The sequence below is a fragment of the Bubalus kerabau genome, chromosome 8, assembly GCF_029407905.1.
Source record: "Bubalus kerabau isolate K-KA32 ecotype Philippines breed swamp buffalo chromosome 8, PCC_UOA_SB_1v2, whole genome shotgun sequence".
NCBI lineage: Eukaryota > Metazoa > Chordata > Mammalia > Artiodactyla > Bovidae > Bubalus > Bubalus kerabau.
This window is the reverse complement of record NC_073631.1, coordinates 48,459,221-48,480,096: the sequence shown is the minus strand read 5'-3', so window position 1 is coordinate 48,480,096 and position 20,876 is coordinate 48,459,221. Positions and strand designations below refer to the sequence as shown.

At 39.9% G+C, this 20,876-nt stretch overlaps 1 long non-coding RNA gene across 1 annotated transcript in view; it reads right to left on the bottom strand.

The window, feature by feature from the left end:
• Positions 1–617: 617 nt before the first annotated feature.
• LOC129659104 (uncharacterized) overlaps positions 618–20,876 on the bottom strand; it is a 77,431-nt gene continuing 57,172 nt past the window's right edge. The window contains exon 3 of the long non-coding RNA XR_008717794.1: positions 618–1,448. This is a non-coding gene — a long non-coding RNA (uncharacterized LOC129659104). The remainder of the gene's footprint in view (positions 1,449–20,876) is intronic.

Here is a 20,876-nt window from a genome sequence, read left to right as displayed (position 1 = left end):
AGGCATAGAAGGGAAGCACCTGATTAGCCTTAAATCCAAGAAAGCTCCCTTGATGAGGAATAGACTGATGAAGGGATAGAGAGAAGTAAGAACAGGCAGCAGGATGTTACAAGAAGAGGTAGCAAAAGCAGTAAAGGCACTTAGGCAGGAAAGAAAAAAGGAACTTGGAATTGAAGAGAGATGTGTCCGTTTTCTTATTTATCCCTTTACCCATCCATCCACCATCCATTCAACCAACAAATACTCAAAGTTAAATTATCTCTTAAATTCCAAATGCTGGGCTAAGTGATATGAAATCAAAAATTATTAAGATTTGACCCCCATTACTCTAGAAGAACTGGAAATCTCCAAATGGTTCAGGAGAGACCTAAATAATTGCAGGATCTCCTCATCTATTTCTTGAAGCTGTTCAGTTCTCTCCTTCTTTACTGACAAACTAATCTATTAGGTTGGTGCAAATGTAATTGCAGTTTTGGACCATGAATTTAAATAATTATAACTAGTCTCAAACACATTTTAATTTATTTTTTAATAAATTTGTTTTATTATTTTATTAATCAAAATAGGAACCATTACAATTAACACATTCTTTTCCAACAAGAAGTAAGTTTGCTTATGCCTATAATGTGAAAATCCACGCTTCAGGAAAGGATTTTCTGCCTCTTGCTAGTTGTGGAAGCATTTCCCCTGAAAAAAGTTGTCAAGATGCTTGAAGAACTGGCGGTTGGTTGGCGAGAGGTCAGGTGAATATGGGGGACGAGGCAAACTTTCATAGCCCAATTTGTTCAACTTTTGAAGGTTAGTTGTGAAACCTACAGTCAGGTGTTGTCCTGGAGAATTGGGCCCTTTCTGTTAACCGATATGGGCTGCAGGTGTTGCAGTTTTTGGTGCATCTCATTCATTTGCTGAGCATACTTGTCAGATGTGATGGTTTTGCTGGGATATAGAAAGCTGTAGTGGATCAGATGGACAGGAGACCACCAAACAGTGGCCATGACCTTTTTCTGGTGCAAGATTGACTTTGGAAAGTGCTTTGGAGCTTCTTCTCGGTCTAACCACTGAGCTGGTTGTCATATAAGATCCACTTTTCGTCATACATCACAACCCAACTGAGAAATGGTTCATTGTTGTTGCATAGAATAAGTGAAGACAATCGTGCAAAGTAACGATTTTTTTTTTTTTTTTTTTTGGTCAGCTCGCAAGGCACCCACTTAGCCAGTTTTTTCACCTGTCCAATTTGTTTCAAATGCAGAATGACCGTAAAACAATCAATGTTGAGTTCTTTGGCAACTTCTCATGTAGTTGTAAGAGGATCGGCTTCAGTGATGACTCTCAATTGGTCTCTGTCGACTCTGCTGGAAGGCCACTAGGCTCCTCATCTTCAAGGCTCTTGTCTCCTTTGCATAAGTTCTTGAACCACCACAGCACTGTATGTTCATTAGCAATTCCTGGGCCAAATGCACTGTAGATATTGTGAGTTGTCTCTACTGCTTTATGACCCATTTTGAACTTGAATAAGAAAATCACTGGAATTTGCTTTTTGTCTAACTCTTATTTATCCTTCACACTGAGGACAGCATACTTTTTCAAATGCAAATCTGATTAGGCCAGTGCCTCTGAATTCTCACTGCTATGAGATGAAATGAAAAATGTCTCAGCATGCTCCTGCCTGGTCTGGATGCTTCTACCAACCTCTCCAGTCTCAATCTTGTCCTTCTCACTCACTTCTCTAGCCATACAGGCCTTCGTGTCTTTGTTCTTACCATGGTCCTGTCCCTCTGTGACAGGACCTTTCTTCATGCTGTCCTGTGTGTATGGAATACTCTTGGAGAAATGTATCCTTCCTCATCCTTAAGACTTCAGCCTAACTCTTATTTGTTCTTCAGGGAAGAAGACTTTACCAACCTCTTAGACCTCCGGATAGTCCCTTATGATCTCTCATTTGCACTATTCACCACCCTTATAATCCTGTATCTATTTATGTCATGTTCAAATAAGGCCTATTTCTCTCACTAGATATAATAGTAAATGTATATTTTTCCTCACCTAATCCAGTGCTCAATAAAATATTCATTGATTGAATGAATGAATATATATAGTGTGTCATTCCCAGGTGGTGTTAGTGGTAAAGAACTCGGCTGCCAATGCAGGAGACTCTAGAGGCACAGGTTCAATCCCTGGGTCTGGAAGAATCTCTGGAGGAGGGAATGGCAACCCACTCCAGTATTCTTGGCTGGAGAATTCAATGGACAGAGAAGCCTAGTGGGCTACAGTCCATGGGGTCGCAGAGAGTCAGACACTACTGAAGCAATTTAGCATGCTTGCATGCACATATAGTATGCTAGTTGCACTTTCCAAAACTGGCCACAACAACATCTCCCATTGCACATGTATTTCTTAATGTGTGGCTTTAATGCACCTCCTATTGAGAGGTGGTAACTGTGTTCTCTTCCCTTGAGTCTAGGCAGGTGTGTGATTACAGAAGTGATGCTATGTGACTTCTGAGGCTAGACTATAAAAGGCAACAGCTTCTGCCTGCTTCTTCTGAGACTTTCGGACTAGGAACTCGGCCACGGGGAAGTCTGAGATGAAGAACTGAGACCCTTCCCTCTGTTCCACAGCCATGTCTGTACTCCCAGCTGATAATCCAGCACCATCTGTTTTTTCTCTTTAAGATTTAATTAATTTCTTTATTTTTGGCTGTGGTGGGTCTTTGTTAATGCATATGGGCTTTCTCTAGTTGCAGTGAGCTCAGGCTTCTCTTGTTGCAGAGCACAGGCTCTAGGGCTCTCATCTTTAGCTGTTGTAGCACGTGGGCTCAGCCGCTCCCCCACATGTGGAATCCTCCTGGGGTGGGGACTGAACCTGTGTCCCCTACATTGGCAGGCAGACTCCCAGCCACTGGATGACCATGGCAGCCCAGCTAGCACCATCTTACATCACATATGAGAGCTATCTTGAAAACAGGTCCCAACCTCCAGTAGAGCCACACCAGCTAGTACTATGTGCAGCAGTGATGAGCCATGTCTGCAAAGCCCTGCACTGTTTCAAGGCAGGAAATGTTGGGGTAGTTTGTTACACAACAAGAGATAACTGGAATATATATAGTAAAAGAGATTCATACTTAACTGACAAAATATCCAGATTAGGTTGTCAAGATCAGTAAACTGGATTGATTTTTGGTCACTCACAAAGTGCTTTTTCCCAGTCAACTATTTAAATAATGGAACAGAGCAAAGCAACCATCAAAATAGTGCATCAAAAATTCAAAGAGGACTTCCCTGGTCATTCAGTGCTTAAAATTTGCTTGCCAGTGCAAGGGACACAGGTTCAATCCCTGATCCGGAAATATTCTACATGCCACAGGGTAACTAAGCCCATGAGTAGCAACCTCTAAGCCCAGGCACCGAAACTACTGAAGCCTGAGCACCCTACAGCCCATGCTCTGCAACAAGAGAAGCCACCACAATGAAAAGACCGCACACCGCAACAAAGAGTAGCCCCTGCTGGCTGCAACTAGAGAAAACCTGCATGTAGCAAGGAAGACCCAGCACAGCCAAAAATAAATAAAACTTTAAAGAAGATTCCGAGAGTACAACATTGTAATTCAACTATACTTCAACAAAAAATAGTCATAAATTAATCATAGTAATATAAAAGATTTGTGCCCTTTCATCCACTCTAGACCCAAGCTCTATACTTTATTTCTGCCCATTCTTTAGTCTTTCCTATCTTCATTTTCCATTATTATGCTATTTAAATCTACTAAATTGCCTTGTTCTAATCTTTGTGATACAGGGTTTAAGCCAATGAGAATTTTGTGATTGGTAGAGAACAAACTTAAGAGTATGACAAGAATAATAAAAATACCTGATCAAAGGAATTTGCAGTGACATTTCTTCTGAACAAAAATGTCTAAAATTGTTTAGGTTCTTGATTTTCCTTATGCATGTTTGTAGCATTTGTCTTACTGGATAAACAAAAGTTGAGGAACTTTGTGGATTCTCTATAGCATGGCTACTGATGAAGCTGATAAGGTTATCATGTTTGTGATACAGGGTGTGTAACTAATTTCTCTCTGGAGTGCACCTTAAGAAACCCTACTCCCAGTATCCCCTCAAATGTTACATGTCTACTGACAGGATGCAAAGACAGCATAGTACACTGTGAATAAAGAGCGCTAGATCTTTAGTCTGGTGACCTGGGTTTGAATCCTGGCTTATCATTTATTAGTTATGTAGCTGCAGCCAAATCACTTATTCTTTCCAAGGCTCAGTTTCTTTGGCTAAACAATGGGTACAAATTGGTATCCATTCCGGAGGGTTGTTGGGAAGGTTGAAAGAGATAATACTTGAAGCATTAAAGAGGTGCTTGGCCATAAAAAGCGCTCAGTAAATCCAACTCTTGCATTGTCTCCATCATGACTCATTGTTTCTGATTTTATTCTACATGGCCAATCTTTGCTTGACCTTTAGAGAAAAATGGTGTGTGTGAAATAATCTTCAAAGAAATGAGTCAGTTTATAATTTTTAAGATTACTTATCATATCAAATCATTCCCCTACCAGAGGCAGAGATCAAGATGGTGAAGGAAAAGAACACAGAGCTCACCTTCTCAACAAACATACATGTGGGACAAGTTTCACAAAAAAATGACAGAAAACTAGAGGAAGATCTCTTATACAACCAAAGCTGCAAGAAAGATCTCCACGTAACCAGGTAGGATGAAAAAAAAAAAAAAATTCCTCTTCCCTCTTCTGTTGTTTTCCTGTTTATTGCAGTTTATTACAAGTTCACTCAGTGAAGAACAACCCTGCTTAGTGTGCTAATGAATCTGTATACAAAATGGAAACAGACTCACAGACATAGAAAACAAACTCATGGTTACCAAAAGGGAAAGGGAGGAGAAGAGGGATAAATTAGGAGTTTGGGATTAACAGATACAAACTACTATATGTAACACAGATAAGCAATAGAATTTACTATATAGCACAGGGAAACATATTCAATATCTTGTAATAACCAACCTATAATGGAAAAGAATCTGAAAAATATATATATATATAACTGAATCACTTTGCTGTACAGCTGAAACTAACACAATATTGTAAATTAAGGATACTTCAATAAAAATAAATAAAACAGGTAATGTTAGAAAAAGATAATGAAAACCAAAACCATAGTGAAATACCACTGCATTGAAATACCACTGCATATCCACCAGAAAAGCTAAAATTAAAAAGACAGACACACTAAGTGTTAGTGAGGATGAAAAGCATATGGACACCTCCTGTTATGTTGGCAAGAGTGCAATTTGGCAAAGCCACTTTGTTGAAGTGAAGATATTGATTTGCCAGTATCTGCTAAAGCTAAACACTTGCATACTCTTGTGATCCGGCATTTCCACTCTTAGGTATGTCCCCTAACAAAAATGCAAGGGGTTCTGTGTAAGTTCTTGTATACCAAAAGACATATACAAGAATGTTTAGTGTACTACCTTTTGTAAAACTCCCCAAGTGGAAATAACCCAAATACCCACCAACAGTAACTAGATTTTTTAAAATTTATTTTGTATTAATATAATGGAATACTGTATAGCAATGAGAATAAACAAACCACAACTGCACACAAGTGTGAATCTTTAAAGGTTCTAGTCACCAATTCCAATGTGAGTTGTGAAAAGGGCATTTCCATACAAAAAGAAGAAACTCTCTGAAACTACAATTTAACTCAATTCTGACACTATGCTGAAATAGCATCAGAACCCACAGGTTAAGGAGTCACTCCTACAAGACTGCCTCCTCCCAACTTCAGATGCCATTTGCAAGTCCAGATTGTCACCTGTGCTTCTGATCTACTTGCTACAGATTGGAAGTTCCAATGAATCCTTCTTTGGGTTTGATTTGCTAAAGCAGCTCACAGAATTCAAAGAAACATTTCACTTAGAAGATCACGGGTTTATTATAAAAGGTTGTAACTCAGGAATAGCCAGAGGGAAGAGAGACACAGGGCGAGGTACAGGAAAAGAATGCAGAGTTTCCCAGCCTTTTCCAGGGGCATTACTCTCCCAGAACCTTGGTGTGTTCACCAACCAAAAACTGTATGAACTCTGTCTTTTGAGGGTTTTATGGAAGCTTCATGACATAGTCCTGACTTATTAAATAATTGGCCACTGGCAGTTGAGTCAACCTCCAGCCCCTCTCTTCTCCCTTGAGATTAGGGGTGTGGGACTGAAAGTTCTAACCCTTTAATCATGTGGTTGGTTCCCCTGACAACCAGCCCGCATTTTTAGATTACCTATGGGCTTTCTGAAAGCCACCTCATTAACATAACAAAAGACACCTTTGGGGCAATTCCAAGAATATTAAGAGCTCTGTGCCAGGAATGGGTTGAAGACCAAATACTTACATTTTTTATTGTAAATCCCAATATCACAGTCTCGTAAGAATATTGTTGATGAAAAGAAATCAAGCTCAAAAATACAAATTGTCGGGTTCTGTCTACAGAGTTAAAAGATAGGCAGATCAAATTGACAAAGATAAGAAAATGGTTACTGTTGAAAGCAGTAATGACTGGGAAGGGCCTAAGATAGATAATGTTTTATTTCTTCCTTTGGTTACAGGAGTGTGTTCATTTTGTGAAAATTCATGAAGTTGTACAAAAAATACTTTGCTTCGGTGTGTACATTCAGTTCAGTTCAGTCGATCAGTTGTGTCCGACTCTTTAAGACCCCATGAACTGCAGCACACCAGGCCTCCCTGTCCATCACCAACTCCCAGAGTTCACTCAAACTCACGTCCTTCAAGTCGGTGATGCCATCCAGCCATCTCATCCTCTGTCATCCCCTTCGCCTCCTGCCCTCAACCTTTCCCAGCATCAGGGTCTTTTCAAATGAGTCAGTTATTCGAATCAGGTGGCCAAAGTATTGGAGTTTCAGCTTCAACATCAGTCCTTCCAATGGAAATCCAGGACTAATCTCCTTTAGGATTGACTAGTTGGATCTCCTTGCAGTCCAATGGACTGTCAAGAGTCTTTTCCAACACCACAGTTCAAACGCATCAATTCTTCTGCACTCAGCTTTCTTTATAGTCCAACTCTCACATCTATACATGACTACTGGAAAAACCATAGCCTTGACTAGATGGACCTTTGTTGGCAAAGCAATGTCTCTGCTTTTTAATATGCTATCTAGGTTGGTCATAACTTTCCTTCCAAAGAGTAAGCGTCTTTTAATTTCATGGCTGCAGTCACCATCTGCAGTGATTTTGGAGCCCCAAAAAATAAAGTCTGACACTGTTTCCCCATCTATCTGCCATGAAGTGATGGAACTGGATGCCATGATCTTCGTTTTCTGAATGTTGAGCTTTAAGCCAACTTTTTCATTCTCCTCTTTGACTTTCATCAAGAGGCTCTTTAGTTCTTCTTCACTTTCTGCCATATAAGGGTGGTGTCATCTGCATATCTGAGGTTATTGATATTTCTCCCAGCAATCTTGATTCCAGCTTGTGCTTCATCCAGCCCAGCGTTTCTCATGATGTACTCTGCATATAAGTTAAATAAGCAGGGTGACAATATATATCCTTGACGTACTCCTTTTCCTATTTGGAACCAGTCTGTTGTTCCATGTCCAGATCTAACTGTTGCTTCCTGACCTGCATACAGGTTTCTTAAGAGGCAGGTCAGGTGGTCTGGTATTCCCATCTCTTTCAGAATTTTCCACAGTTTATTGTGATCCACACAGTCAAAGGCTTTGGCATAGTCAATAAAGTAGAAATAGATGTTTTTCTGGAACTCTCTTGCTTTTTCCATGATCCAGCGGATGTTGGCAATTTGATCTCTGGTTCCTCTGCCTTTTCTAAAACCAGCTTGAACATCTGGAAGTTCACAGTTCACGTATTGCTGAAGCCTGGCTTGGGGAATTTTGAGCATTACTTTACTAGCATGTGAGATGAGTACAATTGTGCAGTAGTTTGACCATTCTTTGGCATTGCCTTTCTTTGGGATTGGAATGAGAACTGACCTTTTCCAGTCTTGTGGCCACTGCTGACTTTTCCAAATTTGCTGACATATTGAGTGTAGCACTTTCACAGCATCATCTTTCAGGATTTGAAATAGCTCAACTGAGATTCCATCGCTTCCACTAGCTTTGTTTGTACTGATGCTTCCTAAGGCCCAGTTGACTTCACATTCCAGGATGTCTGGCTCTAGGTGAGTGATCACACCATCATAATTTAACTGGGTTGTGAAAATCTTTTTTGTACATTTCTTCTGTGTATTCTTGCCACCTTTTCTTAATATCTTCTGCTTCTGTCAGGTCCATACCATTTCTGTCCTTTATTGAGCCCATCTTTGCATGAAATGTTCCCTTGGTATCTCTAATTTTCTTGAAGAAAATTACATTATACTTCAGTTTTTTTAAGTGTGTACATTATACTGTGAACATTATACTTCAGTTTTTTTAAGGCAAGCTCCCTGGCTCAAGTTTATAGTCCAAATTCACAGCTATTAGCTAAAGGTTTTATTTTGTGGCCAAGACAGTCACCGTTTGTTCTTCAAATCCTGTTTTACTTTCAAAATCTCTGGAACCAAATGACTAGGATCTTAGTTGGCTGGTTATGACCTTTCTTAGGCCTTCTAGAATGACATCTAATGACATAATCATTAGACTTTACCAAGCCCTTCTGCACATTTTTGATTAGTTTTTGCAGGATTATCATCACATATTATTGCTATCGTTTTGAGATTTTTTTGCCAGCTGTTGTCTGTTCTTTTTAATACTCATAGACATGTTATGCCTATACCCTCTGCTTACCTCACTTGCAAAACTACAGCCAAAACAGGAGTTAAACTAAACCTTGTCTCTCAGAACTTGCCACTCTTAATTGTGATTGAAATCAGGCTCAAGCAGAAGCATCATAAAGCAGTAAGAGCTACAGAGAAAGGCTGGCTGGTCCAAATAGTAACTGAGAAATAAATCATACTAAATCAGGAATAGAAACAGAAGTAGAAAAAGTGGCTGAAATTTTTTTCTGTGACTTTCAAAAACTTCTTGAAATATCCATGATTATAGGCCACAGACAGTAGTATTTTATATATAATAATAAAAAAATTAGTATTTACAGTGCTTAATGTGTGTCAGATTTTGTGCTGTGTTTTTACACATATTGTCTCTGTTAAGTCTCACAACTACCTATAAGAGTGATTATAATTATAGTTATCTCCATTTTACAGATGGGGAATTGGAAATTTAGAAATATTATTAACTCACCCCAGACCATCCAGTAAATGAGTGGCAGTGTTGGAATTTGATCTTAGGTCTCTCTGGTCCCAAACTCCACTATTTTAACCAGTATCCTCTACTATTTATTGTACACTAGATAGTGTATGCTGATTGGAGATAAGGGCTGAAAGTTTATATAGGAGAGCTGAAATGACGTATGTTACAGTAAAGTGTCATAAACATAGATCAAAATACAAATATTGAAAGTACACATCATGCTAATCATGCCCGGAATAGACAGGCCACCAGTAAACCCAACCATATGCCATATTATTTTATTTTATGGGACCTGGATGCATTGTATATTCACCAAAGATGTCTCTTACTCTCTCAACATTCATCAGCATATTTGTTTAGATACTCAAGGTTGTTGGATCTGTTAACTGAGATTAATTTATAAACACTATGGGTTTTACACATCATCCGGGACCATTCTTTATTATTTTGTGCCTGTACAAGAAAAAAGAAAAAGAAGACTTGGGGACTAGAGGTTCACTTTCCTGTATTACTGTTGCCATGACAACTCCCAGGATCTTCTCTGATGATCTGTTGCTATCACTCAAAAAAAAAATTAGTAAGTTTTGTGTTTTTATTTTCTACCATTGACTTTTTCTGAAGTATTTTATTTCTTATGTCTTATGACCCATGACCAGACAAACTACAAGGCATGAATAATCATCTTAGTTGCTTTGGGATCAGGTTCATTGGTTTGTGTAATTCAAAAAAAAATTTTTTTTAATCATGAAACTAATTACTGTGCTTTCAATTTAAATTTATGATGTATTATGGTTGAGCTAACCATAAAATATAACATCATAAAACAGAAGATTTGGCTGGTGCTGAAAGATTATGGCAAAATCAATGGACCAGGCTTTCTAGGCTAGTGTGGTAGATTGTGGAGGACAAGATTGTCTATCTGAGCAGCAGAATAGATAAACTGGGTGTCTAATGTGGTTGAAGGGACCATTAGTTTGCTACTTTACCCCAAAATATATCTTCTGATACTCATCAGACATGGTGCCTGAAATGCCACTATTAGAGCTTTATTTCTATGAATCTTCAAAAGTTTTATTAAGAAAAAAATATCGTGTGAAATAAAAGATACATATTTAGAAGTGCATAAACCATAAATGGAGAAGGCAATGGCACCCCACTCCAGTACTCTTGCCTGGAAAATCCCATGGATGGAGGAGCCTGGAAGGCTGCAGTCCATGGGGTTGCTAAGAGTCAGACACAACTGAGCGACTTCACTTTCACTTTTCACTTTCATGCATTGGAGAAGGAAATGGCAACCCACTCCAGTGTTCTTGCCTGGAGAATCCCAGGGACAGGGGAGCCTGGTGGGGTCACACAGAGTCGGACATGACTGAAGCGACTTAGCAGCAGCAGCAGCAGCAAACCATAAATCAATTTAACAACTACAGTAATTACTAAGTAAACACCTGAGAAACCATCACTGAAATCAAGAAATAAAACACTGAAAGCACTCCCCAAATTCTCCATGTATCTTATCCAATTAACAGCTCCTTCTCTCTTTCCCAGAGATAACAGCATTCTTGATATTTACAGCAACAATTCTTTTCTTTATAGTTTTACCAGCTGGGTATGCATTCCTAAACAATATAATAACATGTTTTCTGTTTTTAAAGACTTTCCATAAATGGAATTATGTTATAGGTATTTAATGTTTTCCTTCTCTTGCTAAAATTATATGTAAGATTCATTTAGGCTGTGATAATTAACTACAGTTAATTCATTACCATTAGTGTATAGTATTCCATTGTACTGTACTGTTGATGAGCATTTGGGCTATATTTTCTTCATCTTTTGGGTTGTTCAAATAATTTTTCTACTTCAGTCTTTTACTGTGATGAATTACACTGATTGATTTAATGTTAACCCTATCACACATTCCTGGGGTTTTAGTTCCTGAGCAACTCTTTTCATATGTTGAGACTGTGGTTGTGCTGTGCTTAGCCATGTCTGACTCTTTGTAATCCCATGAACTGTAGCCTGTTGAGCCCTATCCATGGAATTTTTCAGGCAAGAACACTTGAGTGGGTTGCCATTTCTTACTCCAGGTGATCTTCCTGACCCAGGGATCGAACCTTCGTCTCTTGTGTCTCCTGCACTGGCAGGTACCTGGGAAGCCCTAATGTTGAAATTAACCTCTATTTTTCCTTTTGCTTAAAACCCTTGCTGAGTTTTGGAATCAAGGATATACTAACCTCACAACAGGAATTGGAAAATGTTCCCTTTCTATTTTCTGGAAGAATTTGTATCTGTTCAATTTCATCATTGACATATTTCATTACTGAACATTTGGTAGAATTTTCTGGTGAAGAACTTGATTTCTGTCCCACTACCCCTGAGAGTGCTGAATCAAAGCTCAAGGTTCCTATAAATGTTTTTTAACATTGGCAAATGCTCTCAAGCAGTATTGGTGCTCAGTGACTTTACTAACCTCTTTGGGATCAGGTTATCTCTCAGAATTTGTCTGACATTTCCCTCAGAATATGTCTGACATTTCCCCACAATTTTATTTATTTTAAACTAGGTTTTTATTTATTTTTTGCTGTGCTGGATCTTTGTTGCTTTGCACAGTTTTCTCCAGTTGCAGCAAGCACAAGCTACTGTCTAGTTATGATGCACAGGCTTCTCATTGTGCTGGCTTCTCTTGTCGCAGAGCACAGGCTCCAGGTACATGTGAGCTTCAATAGTTGCAGCACACTGGCTCACTAGTTGCAGCATATGGGCTCTAGAGCTTGGGCTCAGGAGTTGTGGTTCACATATTTAATTGCTCTACAGCATGTGGAATCTTCCTGGACCAGGGATCAGACCCAGGTCCCCTGCATTGGCAGGCAGATTTTTAACCACTGAGTCACCAGGGAAGTCCTCCCTACAATTTTAAATTCTTTAAGGTTTAAAAGTAAATTTAAAAGTTTTTATTTGCTTTTGCTTCAAGTCTGCATTTTTATTTGTTTTGGAGTCCAGAGAAAGTAGATCTGAATAAATGTTTAAAAAGGAATCCTCTATAAAATGCAAATGTGCTTGGGAGAGTAAACTCTTTGACTACTTCATTGATTTAGTTAAGTTCATTGTTTTCCTAGTATATTTCAGAACTGAACAAGGAAAAATGATGGGACAAAAGTGAAGGAAAAAGTATTTTGTCCTAGTAAAGACAGATCATAGAAGTGGTTTACTGCCTATGCCACACAAGCTCCAACTTCTACTGGAAGAAGTAGTAAGAACTGCTATTGTGCCCTGACCTGCTCGCTTCACCATTTATGTTTTATTGACTTCACTCCTGGCTCCACATCTGCTCTGGTCCCAGCACCACCAACCAGCTCTGCTCCCATCTTTTCCACACCTTTGGTCTCTAGTGTTTCATGGTTCATTAGTCTCTGGAAACCAGAGGCACCAAACCTTCAAGTGTTCACTTCAAAAGTAGGTCCTTGAAAAGTTTCAGGGGACACAGTTTGACAAGTAATCACATGGTGCCCTGGGTATAGTAAACCACCCTTAGAAATTACTTTGTTTTTGGAAAGAGGTCACAGGCTGTCTGGATGAGATTAATTTCCTGCATTATTGAGGGAATAATAATCTGTCCTCCTTAGGGAAGTGTTAGATGTTCAGTCGTGTGTGACTCTTTGTACCCTCATGGACTGTAGCCCACTAGGCTTTTCTGTCCATGAGATTTTCCAGGCAAGAATACTGGAGTGGGTTGCCATTCTCCTCTCCAGGGGATCTTCCTGACCTTCTTGAATCTGGGTCTCCTGCACTGCAGGCAGATTCTTTACCATCTGAGCCACCAGGAAGAGGATGCTTTATTCACTTATCTACCTGAGATCTGAGCAGTCTACCTGAGATCTGAGAGGTCTACCTAAAATCAGAAAACTAATTAAACTGATCACATGGACCACAGCCTTGTCTAACTCAATGAAACTATGAGCCATGCTGTGTAGGGCCACCCAAGACAGGTGAGTCATGGTGGAGAGTTCTGACAAAACGTGGTACATTGGGGAAGGGAATGGAAAACCACTTATTATTCTTGCCTTGAGAACCCCATGAACAGTTTGAAAAGGCAAAAAGGACACTGAAAGATGAACTCCCCAGATCGGTAGATGCCCAATATGCTGCTGAAGAAGAGTGGAGAATAGTTCCAGAAAAAATGAAGAGGCTGAACCAAAGCGAAAATAGTGCCCAGTTGTGGATGTGACGGATGATTGAAGTAAAGTCTGATGCTATAAAGAACAATATTGCATAGGAACCTGGAATGTTAGGTCCATGAATCAAGGTAAATTGGAAGTGGTCAAACAGGAGATGGCAAGAGTGAATATCAGCATTTTAGGAATCAGTGAACTAAAATGGACTGGAATGGGTGAATTTAATTCAGATAACCATTATATCTACTACTGTGGGCAAGAATCCCTTAGAATAAATGGAGTAGCCATCATAGTCAACAAAATAGTCTGAAATATAGTACGAGGTGCAATCTAAAAATGACAAAACGATCTCTGTTCATTTCCAAGGCAAACCATTCAATATCACAGTAATCCAACTCTATGCCCCAACCACCAATGCTGAAGAAGCTGAAGAGGAATGGTTCTATGAAGACCTACAAGACCTTCTAGAACTAACAACAAAAAAGAGGTCCTTTTCATCACAGGGGACTGGAATGCGAAAGTAGGAACCCAAGAGATACCTGAAGTAAGAAGCAACTTTGGCCTTGGAGTACAAAATGAAACATGGCAAAGACTAACAGAGTTTTGCCAAGAGAACACTCTGGTCATAGCAAATACACTCTTCCAACAACACAAGAGAAGATTCTACACATGGACATCATCAGATGGTCAATATCGAAATCAGATTGATTATATTCTTTGCAGCCGAGATGGAGAAGCTCTATACAGTCAACAAAAACAAGACCAGGAGCTGACTGTGGCTCAGATCATGAACTCCTTATTGCCAAATTCAGACTTAAATTGAAAAAAGTAGGAAAAGCCACTAGACCATTTAGGTATGACCTAAATCAAATCCCTTATGATTATACAGTGGAAGTGAGAAATAGATTCAAGGGATTAGATCTGATAGACAGAGTGCCAGAAGAACTATGGACAGAAGTTCATGACATTGTATAGGAGGCAGTGATCAAGACCATCCCCAAGAAAAAGAAATGCAAAAAGGCAAAATGGTCATCTGAGGAGGCCTTACAAATAGCTGAAGAAAGAAGAGAAGATAAAGGCAAAGGAGAAAAGGAAAGATATACCCATCTGACCACAGAGTTCCAAAGAATAGCAAGGAGAGATAAGAAAGCCTTCCTCAGTGATCAATGCAAAGAAACAGAAGAAAATAGAATGGGAAAGACTAGAGATCTCTTTAAAAAAATTAGAGATACCAAGGGAACATTTCATGCAAGGATGGGCACAATAAAGGACAGAAATGGTATGAGGACCTAACAGAAGCAGAAGATATTAAGAAAAGGTGGCAAGAATACACAGAAGAACTATACAAAAAGATCTTAATAAACCAGATAACCATGGTGGTGTGATCACTCACCTAGAGCCAGACATCCTGGAATGGGAAGTCAAATGGGCCTTAGGCAACATCACAACAAACAAAGCTAGTGGAGGTGATGCACTTCCAGCTGAGCTATTTCAAATCCTAAAAGACGATGCTATAACAGTGCTACACTCAATACACCAGCAAATTTGGAAAAATCAGCAATGGCCACAGAACTGGAAAAGGCCAGTTTTCATTCTACTCCCAAAGAAAGGCAACGCCAAAGAACGCTCAAACTACTGTACGATTGCTCTCATCTCACATGCTAGCAAAGTAATGCTCAAAATTCTCCAAGCCAGGCTTCAACAGTACGTGAACCGAGGACTTCCAGATGTTCAAGCTGGATTTAGAAAAGGCAGGGGATCCAGAGATCAAATTGCCAGCATCCATTGGCATCATCAGTAAAGCAAGAGAGTCCCAGAAAAACATCTACTTCTGTTTTATTGACTACGCCAAAGCCTTTGACTGTGTGGATCACAATAAACTGTGGAAAATCCTTCAAGAGATGGGAATACCAGACCACCTGACCTGCCTCCTGAGAAATCTGTATGCAGGTCAAGAAGCAACAGTTAGAAGCAGACCTGGAACAATGGCTGGTTCCAAATTTGCAAAGGAGTATGTCAAGGCTGTATATTGTCACCCCGCTTATTTAACTTATATGCAGAGTACATTATGTGAAATGCTGGACTGGATGAAGCACAAGCTGGAATCAAGATTGCTGGGAGAAATATCAATAATCTCAGATATGCAGATGACACCACCCTTATGGCAGAAAGTGAAGAGGAACTAAAAAGCCTCTTGATGAAAGTAAAAGAGGAGAGTGGAAAAATTGGCTTAAAACTCAACATTCAGAAAACTAAGATCATGGCATCCAGTCCCATCACTTCATGGCAAATAGATGGGGAAGCAATGGAAACAGTAACAGACTATTTTCTTGGGCTCCAAAATCACTGTAGATGGTGACTGCAGCCATGAAATTAAAAGATACTTTCTCCTTGGAAGAAAAGCTTTGACCAACCTAGACATCATATTAAAAAGCAGAGACATTACTTTGCCGACAAAGGTCCATATATTCAAAGCTATGGTTTTTCCAGTAGTCACGTGTGGATATAAGAGTTGGACCATTAAGAATGCTGAGCACTGAAGCATTGATGCTATTGAACTATGGTGCAGGAGAAGACTCTTGGATGGCAAGGAGATCAGACCAGTCACTCCTAAAGGAAATCAGACCTGAATATGCATTGGAGGACTGATGCTGAAGCTGAAGCTACAATACTTTGGCCACCTGATATGAAGAACTGACTCATTGGAAAAGACCCTGATGCTAGGAAAGATTGAGGCAGGAGGGAGGAGAAGGGGGCATGAGAGGATGAAATGGTTGGATGGCATCACTAACTCAATGGACATGAATTTGAGCCAGTTCCAGGAGTTGGTGATAGACAGGGAAGCCTGGCATGCTGCAGTCCATGGGTCACAAAGACTTGGACATGACTGAGCAATTGAACTGACTGACTGACCTAAAATCACTGATTTTCCAGGTAACAAGAGGGTTTGGAAGGCCCCTAAGACATGCTAGGTTTCTCTAGCTGCTGAAGATGCCCCCAACGTCTTTGTTTTCCAGCAGTTATTTTACAATGTCATTAATATATCTTCTGAATAAGTTCATACATCTCCTATGGATTTTTAAGCTAGTCATTGCAACAACTCTGCTTCCATCTTAGCCACTTGCTTTGGCTTTCCAGTCTACTGCAGAATTTTCATGGAGATGCATACATAATAGAGCTTTGTGTGATTTATTTTTGATAACTAACAGGACAGTATGATATGAACTTGTGTAAGACATGAAATCAGGTCACAAACTCAGGTACACGAGAAATATTATTCTTCCCTTTTTCTTTTAATATTTCATTTTTAATTCTATCCCTCAGACCACCAAGTTGGGAGGAAATTTTGCTATATTAGTAGTTAGTTTGGTGTTCTATTTCCAGTCCCCCTTCCTCCATCCCTCCCTCTAAGTTGTGTCAAGACTTCAGAAGCTATCACAATGAACAGCACTAGGTTTAAGAAGGAGCAGGAGGATACTTGTTCATCAGTCATTGGTTTGCAATGCTCATGTCTTCACTTACCTCCTCTGAGTTGGCCGCCATCTTCTCCAGATCCACAAGCTCTCTGCACTTGCATATCACTCATGAGCAAAGCCAGGAAACTCAAAGCTTATGGTTTTCCTAAACCAGTGGTTCTCAGCTAGGGCAACTTTGTCCCCAAGGAACATTTGGCAATATCTGTAAACCTTTTTTATTGTCACAACCTAGAATAGGCGGGTGTTACTTAACACTAGTTAATAGAGGCCAGGGCTGCTGCTGCTGTTGCACATCCTGCAATCAAGGACAGCCCTCCTATCCCACGCACCACCTAAGAATTATCGGTCCAAAATGTTAATAGTGCTGAGGTTGAGAAACTGTGCTCTAGACCAGCAAATTTGACCACTCATTAAAATTGGAGAGATTTTGAAAAATATCTATTCCTGGGGCCAAAGTAGACTATTTAAATTGGAGTCTTTAGAGGTAGACTTTGGTACTGGCATAAAAAATATAAAACTAAAAAAATCTCCAGATAATCTGATATGCAGTCATGGTTGAGTACCACTGTCTTGGATGATTCATCCACTTATTTCTCTCTGGAGTCCAGCACTCCCTGTGTGCTATCAAGAAATGAAGTATTAAGAAACCTATAGACCTCTCGGTTCTCCATCCCAAGAGAGTCTTCTTTGAATCTAAGGGAGATCCTCTCCCCCTTCTGTTTCTTTCAGCCCACTTTTCTTGCTTATGTCACTTATAGATTTATGCTTTTAGATTACTAGGTCCCATAAATCACTTATGTACTTTCTGCCTGCCCCTTACTTTCCCTTAAGCAATGAGTTAGTGAGTGAGTGAGTTAAGTTGCTCAGTCGTGTCCGACTCTTTGCGACCCCATGGACCGTAGCCCACCAGGCTCCTCCATCCATGGAATTTTCTAGGCAGGAGTACTGGAGTGGGTTGCCATTTCCTTCTCCAGGGGATCTTCCCGACCCGGGGATCGAACCAGGGTCTCCTGCATTGCAGGCAGACGCTTTACCTTTGCAGTCTGAGCCACCAGGGAATCCCCTTAAGCAATGAAGCACTGCTGAATTAATGGGAAATGAACAGGAAAATGCTGTGTGTGTGTGTGTGTGTGTGTGTGTGTGTTTAGAGTAGGTACCAGTGTTTGGGGGGACATGAATTCATGTCTCCCAATATTATTCAGGTGTAAACTTCACAAACATTCTATAACTTCTTAAAATCTACCACTATCATTCCTCACTGAAGCACCTGAATATGTCCCAGTTGACTTCAGTAAAAGAGTTCGTTTATAGTTTAAACGTTTCTAGTTTTGTTGAATAATTATCTGAATCTATAACTTCACATTTACAATTATTAAGGGACAATTCTAATAGGATATTTTACCATCAACTCACACTCAACCTTTCCAAAGCAAACACATCCTCATCTGTTTTAAATGTCCCCTTTTTCTACTCCATCCTCTCCTTCATTTCTGAATTACTTTAAAGAGAACAGCAGTCCTTCATCACTCAAGGGTGAAAAGGTAGAATCACTTTTGATAACTATCTTTCCTCCATCCCTTGATCCTATTACATTATCAAGATCTTTTAAATATTTTTTGAATGTATCTTACTGCAATTTCATTCTTAAAATTTCCATAGCTACCACCTTAGTTCATGACCTTATCATTTCATGCCTGCTTTACTGTAATATTTTCCATCATACTTGGCTCCATTGATTGCCACGCTCCATTCATTCTGAAGCCAGGATATTGATATCATTGAGTCCTGCCTGCACAAACTCATTGTTCTGCATAAGAAATTGCAAGGGTTTCCTCATTGTGAGTTGAATCAATTGCAAGTTTCTTTATGTTGCCTTCAAGTCCTCCACAAGCTGACTCTTTCATCTGCCTACCCTCTCTAAATCCATAAATCTTCTAACCTATCCAGGCTATGACCTAAAAATCACATATCCACCATGGCCAGTTCTAAAATTGATGTCACAGACAATCTGGTGTACAGCTGGGACCACAATTCCTGCCACTGCACTGGGCTGCCTGCCTCTCTGGAGACAAAATTTTCAATCAATCCTCCACACAGAGATTAGAGGTGAGTTTTCTGAAGGTGAAAGCATTCAATAGTAACAGTAGAAATGAGCCTTCAGGAGTCCTTCTCCTCCAGCCAAGAGATAAATAAAAAATACTATCCCTCCTGGATGGAATGGCCAAGATTACTCCTATCCTTAAAAACATAAAGGATGCAGGGGCAGAGGTTCCCATTGTATTCTCCTGCCATTCAGCAGTTTGGTCCCTACAGAATCAAATATTGATATATTGTGGTGGATGAAGGAAGACTACTGCAAACTCAGACACATAGGACTTGTAGCATTAGATGTTGCATCCTTGCTGGAGCAGATTAATGCAGCCTATGTATATGGTATGTAGCCATTGATCTGGTGAGTGCATTCTTTTTCATCCCTTGTCAGAAAGAAGAATCAGGAGTGGTTTGTATAAATGTGGCCTAGACCACAGTACAATTTATGTCTTCATCTAGGGCTATATTAACTCTCTTTTTCTCTGTCATAGTCTGAAGGACCTAGAGCATCTGAACATTCTGTAGAATATCACATAGGTCCACTGTTTCCATCTATCAATGAGATCATGTTCATCACACTGCTTGAACTGCTTGAAATGCTAAGTATATCGTGGGCCTTGGTAAGACACAGATACTCCAGAGTAAGAGTGATGATGAAGTACAAAGTCCTGCCCCCCTCCATTAACTGGGGAAAACTCTCAAAGAATGTCTCAACTACAGTGCTTCTCCTGGAATGAGCTGAAGCCTCTCTTGAAGCTATATCATAAACCAATTTCTCCTCAGTGAATTCCACTTTCTTCACTGCTTTATAAGGATTGTTTCATACTGCAGTTCCCAGTAGGTCTCCTGTGTACAAATATCCCACTAAGATTCTGTTTCATGGGCAACCTGAGCCTTAGATAAAGCCCGAGGTAAAGTTTTAAATAATGTGGGGGAGTTGGTAGGTGATATCAGCCACCAAGGTAGTGAGTAGTAGATTCTGATGGCAAAGTTCTAACCTGGTTTTTGGTGGGAGGGAGAAAAGAGGAAGAATGGCCTACCATCTACAAGAGACTGTGAGAAGCTAGGACCACCTCCAATTCCAGCTGCATAGGAGTGTGGGAGAGAAAACAGCCTTCATTTCAGAGGACCAAAGCAGAAGCAGAGACCTGAGAGGATTACTGCCTTCTGATAAGCTCTAGAAGGTGAAGAAAATGTTCAGAGCAGAGTGAGGGGATTTTCTGGTAACAGAACATGAGTTTCAGATTGCTGGTGTAAAGGGAAGGAGTAAGATAGAAAAGGGGGATGCAAAGAATTGCTTGCTGATTAGAGTGGGTGGGAGGAGAGGCATCTTGGGTTATTACCAGTAATTAAAGTAAACAGAGATGAACATAATGAAATCAGCCTTGGAATTGTTAAAACAGAGCGGGGCAGGAAAGGCTGTGCCTGAGGATGAAGAGGACAGGTGAGGGCATTGTTGGGAATGCAAAGTGTCAGGATCCCCTTTCCACTGGAGTTTATGTGAAGGCTGGGAGGAGTGGCTAATATTGAGCATTAGACTCTCTGAGGCTTTCCCTTCAATCCTTGCATAGGGGAGACTCAATCTTTGCCTAAAGTAAAACTCCCAGCACATTTGTGAAATCAGGTGAATTATTTTTTTCTCTTTCTCACAATAGCAACTATGAGAGATATACTCCTCAATCATAAAATCTTTCCCTTCCTAATTACTGATATAGCATTAAATTAAAGACATTTGGTTGTAATAAAAAGGTTCAGAAATTGAAGCTGTCAAGCAAAAATATCCGTGTTAATCTCAGCACCATTAAACATACACACATAAAGAAAAAAATGATTATCTGACAAGGCGGAAGAATAAAATCATCAA